Genomic DNA, 4,994 nt, shown 5'->3' on the forward strand with positions numbered 1-4,994 from the left:
CTAGGGTTCTGTGAGGCAAACCCGCGCGCCAGCAGTTCGCAGGCGCACACAGGCCGCCTGCTCGCCCCTCGCAGGGCTCCCGCCCTGCCGACCTCGCCCCTGGGTACATGCACACTGGAGCCCCCACGGCCCTCGCTGGCTGCAGGTGCCTGACTTCCGGTTTCCCCTGCTGGGATTGATGGTGGCGCCCGCGGAGCTGGCCAGAGGGGCCTTCAGGAAGCCGCGGGAACAGTGGAAAGGCAGGCTATGGACCCCGGGTCCGCCCCGTTCGGAAATGTCCCTCATTATTCCTGCTCCCACCCTCCGGAGCAACGGCTCCGCCTCTTGCCCCCCGAGCTGCTTTAGGGCTCTTCCACCCAGGGGGTCCCGAAAAGAGGCCGATCCTGGGGCTCAACGTGGGGTGTAACTCCGGGGTTACCCCCGGAGTGTGCGGTGGGATCGGAGCTCCGGGAGCCCGGTGTGGGCTGCCTCCGCGTCCTCCGTGGTCCCTCCTGGGCATGACGTCACTCCCTGAAGCTGTCTCAGAGCCTGACCAAGGTCACCTGTCCGCCAGGCTCCCCCACCATCTCGCCTAGGACTCTTGGTGGGGAGCGGGATCCTCGACTACATTCTAAATTCCTGCTTCGCCGCCCCTGGGGGCCAGACCCCAGGTGGACAGGGCTTCTGGAGACCCACGTTTGGGGACAGCGTGGCGGGTGGGATGAACCAGGGGTGACAGAATCGGGCCGGCCGTGAGGACTTGTGTGTGTGTGTGTGTGTGCCCTGAGCCAGGTGCATATTTACTTAAGAAAACAGTGAGTGGACAGGAAGGTGGAGAGGATCCAAAAGGAAAATACAGCACTCTGCCGGTGGAAACGGAGGGAGGCAATGTCACCCTTACCCAAGGTGTTCTTAGCCCTGTAACGGTTATAGTCAAACCACTTGCAAAATAAGGAAATGTCTCACACCTATTCCTAGCCACAGCGGATCCCCTAGCGGAGCAGCCTGCCCTCTGACTGCAGGCGCTGGTATAAGCTCCCTCGCTTCGTTTCCTCCATCTTTCCAGCCCAGGAGCTGGAGGGGAGGTATGTAGAATTTTACTGTGTTGATGGCCTTTGGCAGAAGAGACTTAAGTCAAGGGTTCAAGCCCTTGAGAGACATGTGCATATAGTCTGGGATGAGCTGGCGGCTGGGTGCCCTTGGGGGCGGGGTCCCTGCAAACATGTTTGCATGTCCCATGCAAACATATGCGATGAGAAAAGAAGGCAGAGGCAGAAGGCACCAGAAGAGTAACAGGAGGCTTGGGTTTTCTTAGCAAGGCATTAGGAGGCCACCAGAGATTAAACTTGTGAGTAATCTACTTGTATTTGTTCATTAGAGGCTAAGACAGGGTTCCAGTTAACTAAGGCAGTGTTTCCCAGACCCAGCTGTATATTTACAGAGTTCGCAATTTTCTATTAAAAAAAAGTTTGCTCTTGATAAAACAAATTCAAAATACAAGAGGGTTACATAGTAGAAAGTAAAGCCTCTACTTCCAGCCCTAAACCTTCCTTTTTCCCCACACAGTGTCCCACTGTGATTTCTGGGGTGTGCATCCTGCATGTGTAAATATCTGCCCCTTATAGTTTTAACAATTTAGCACACAATTTTTCACTTGGCTTTTTATTTAATCACTTGGAGATCAGGCATGTCACAGCATTCTTTAACAGCTTCGTAATATTTTGTTGTATAGCCATGCTATATTTTTTAAGATTACGTATTCAAAAAGTAGAGTTACAGAAGCAGAGAGAGAGAGAGAAAGATCTTCCATCCTCTGGTTCACTCCCCAGATGGCCGCAATGGCCGGAGCTGTGCTGATCCAAAGCCAGGAGCCAGGAACTTCTTCAGGGTCTCCTACATGGGTGCAGGAGACCCAAGACTTGGGACATCTTCTGCTTTCCCAGGCTATAGCAGAGAGCTGGATCAGAAGTGGAGCAGCCAGGACTTGAACCGGCACCCATATGCTATGCAGATACTGCAGATGATGGCTTTACCCACTATGCCACAGCACTGGCCCCCACTGTGCTATAATTTGTTGGTGCATTTTTCAAATAGTGAAAACTCTGAGGTCTCCACACTAGACCTACTGAATCAGTATCTCAGGGAATTGAGGATGGAAAGGATGAAGGTATATGGGGAAGAGGCACCAATGTGAAATGACCCATCAGAACTGGGCCACACCCAGGACCAGAGGGGAGGAAGGTAGCCAAGAAGTAAACAGAGACTCGGTGAGAAATGGAGGATGGGGACGTGGGAGGCAGCACAGCACAGGGCCTGGCTATTCCAGGTGCTATCCTTGAACTGCAGCACAGGCATGGGGGCAGGGAGGGGCACTGTCTCGTAATGGCTAAGGAGTCACCTGTGACACAGGCATCCCATATGGGCACAGGGTCATGTCCCAGCTGCTCCACTTCCGATCCAGCTCCCTGCTAACAGCCTGGGAAAAGCAGCAAAAGATGGCCCAAGTGTCTGGGCCCCAGCCACCTATATGAATGAAGCTCCTGGCTCCTGGCATCGCCTGGCCATTGCAGCCATCTGAGCATTATAAACCTGCATATGGAAGATCTTTCTCTATCAGTCTCTCTCTAATTCTGACTTTCAGATAAATATTGTTTTTTCAATTTTTGTTTTATTTGGAAAGATAAAGACAGAGATCTTCCCACTGTTCACTCCCCAAATACCTGTAACAACCAGGGTTGGGCCTGGTCGAAGCCAGCAGCTGGGAACTCAATCCAGATCTCCCATGTGGGTGGCAGGAACCCAAGTACTTGAGCCATCACCATCTACTTCCTAGGTTGCACAGTAGCAGAGAGCTGGAATCAGAAGTAGAGCCAAGACTCAAACTCCAACACTTCTTTATGAACTGTAAGCATCCCAACTGGTGCCTTAACCATTAGGCCAAATGTCCCATAGTTTTATGGAACCAATTTTACTGTAATTGTTAAAATAGAGCTTTTCTGTGAACAACACCACACATATGGAAAAGTGCATCAAACAAATCTACATTGTAGGAGTTACAAGCACCTTTATGACTGCTGTGCAGGTCAAGAATAAAACATTGTCCCCACCCAAAAAAAGTCCCCCAATATGCTTTTTCCTGTTCATAGAGTACCCCCTCTCCACCCAGAGGTAATAAGTAGCCTGACTTGTATTGTTTCCTGCCTTTTCTTCATAGCTTACTATTTTTAAATCTCTAAAAACAGTGTCCTTTTTCTCCCTTTTAAAACTTCATTTAAGTAGAAACTTGCCATCCATTATTCTTTGTGACTTAGCTTTTTACTCAACATCATGTATTTGTATGAGTTATCCATGTTCCTGCACTGGGCTGAATTCCTTCATTGTTCACTGGTACCTAGTATTCTAGTTCAATGACTATATCACATTTATTTACTCACGCTGCTGTTTCTGGACATCTGCATAGTTTCCACTGTGCGTTTTCTTCACCTGCACAAAAAAACATAAATATCTTCCTGACACAATTGCAAATGAGGAAGTAACTAAGAAAATTCCTTGACAAAACTATAGAGTAACAAATTCGAGATTTGTTGTGGAAATCCAAGTCAGCCAAAGGAGATGGTGGCTTGGCTATAGAAGCAGAATGAGTCTCAAGAGAAGGGGGTGAAGTGAAATGCAGTAAAATGTAGCTGGAGAGTAAAGTCTGAATAAGGGTCTTTGGAGTCGACTTTCATGAGCACAGGTGTGAGAAATGGGTTTTTGTAAAGATAGTGCCAGCTATGTGCCTCACCTTCCAGGTCACAGACACTCTACGCTTCTGGACCCCTATCTTCCTTGGGGTTTGAGATACCCAGCAAAAGATAGCGAGTTGGCCATGATATTACTTATCCTGGAAGATACTGCTTGAGGTTTATTGGCAGAATCTTCTGGGCTGTAACTTTTAATTAGATATACACAACCCAATCTTCCAGAGTCGGGAAAAATCCAGGATGCAATACAGCTTGTGGACCCTGGAGGGCGCTAAGATCCCGCTCTGGAAAATTGACCGGCCCTCTTTAGGTCATAGTTTGGGAGGCTGGTATGTCATAGAGCCAGGTTAAATGGCAGCCTCCGTGGGAAAAGGAGAGATAGAGATTTCTCTCCCAGACACTGGTTGAAAACTGCAATGACAAAGCTCTTTTGGGTTCCACTAGGATCTGAGTGTGGCTCTGTACAAACACTTCCTTTCCTTGCGTGACAGGGAGACCTGCTCTGGTGCCTTAGATGTTCATCTCCTGTGCTGCAACATAGATCCTGTGCTGGTGGTGTGAGCTGAAAAGGAGTGTCCTTTCCCGGATGCCTGGACTTTTATTACCCAGGACTTCATGAATCAAAGGACTTGCAAGGTTCTCTTGGGTTCTTTCTTAAGCCAGTTAGGAAGTTCCATTTTTGACATTGGCTTCTGCATTCAGTAACTATGTGGATTCATCTGAATCATGGGGACCATGGCCTGAGGGAGTTCCTGGCCCATCTCTCCTCCCTCTGCTGCTACCTCCTTGTGGAGCCTCAGCCCTGGAAGTGTTCATGGGCAGCTACATGGCATACGTGAAAACTGGGACTCCATGACTTCGACCACTTCTACTCCCTTGCCATCCAAGGAGATATGGCCAAGCAGATTGGGCAGATCTTGACCCAGGAGCATGGCATGGAGTTGGCATGCTGCTTTGGCAACACCAGGTGGGACCACAGCCTCCTGCTCTTCAGGGAAAAAGCATAGACTCATACAACCCCAGGATGACTGGGAGAGGGAAAAAAGGAATGGATTGAGATTCTGGAAGCACTAAGATGGGAGGCAGTAGGACCCAAGACAGAGAGAGTTTTCATCCAGGAAATTGTGGCCACTCTCCTTAGCCTTCAGGCAGCCCAGCAGAAGTTTTGGCAGCAGTTCCGAGGTATATTTGATGGAAGGAATCTGTCTGTCCCTGTTACTATGGAGGAGAATGAATCTGAGCTGGGAAATCTGGATTGTGATAGTCAAGAAA

At 49.3% G+C, this 4,994-nt stretch overlaps 1 pseudogene; it reads left to right on the plus strand.

The window, feature by feature from the left end:
* Nucleotides 1–246: 246 nt before the first annotated feature.
* LOC133747032 (RNA 5'-monophosphate methyltransferase-like) lies at nucleotides 247–4,729 on the plus strand (annotated as a pseudogene).
* Nucleotides 4,730–4,994: the final 265 nt, after the last annotated feature.

This window comes from Lepus europaeus, chromosome 18, assembly GCF_033115175.1.
Source record: "Lepus europaeus isolate LE1 chromosome 18, mLepTim1.pri, whole genome shotgun sequence".
Taxonomy (NCBI): Eukaryota; Metazoa; Chordata; class Mammalia; order Lagomorpha; family Leporidae; genus Lepus; species Lepus europaeus.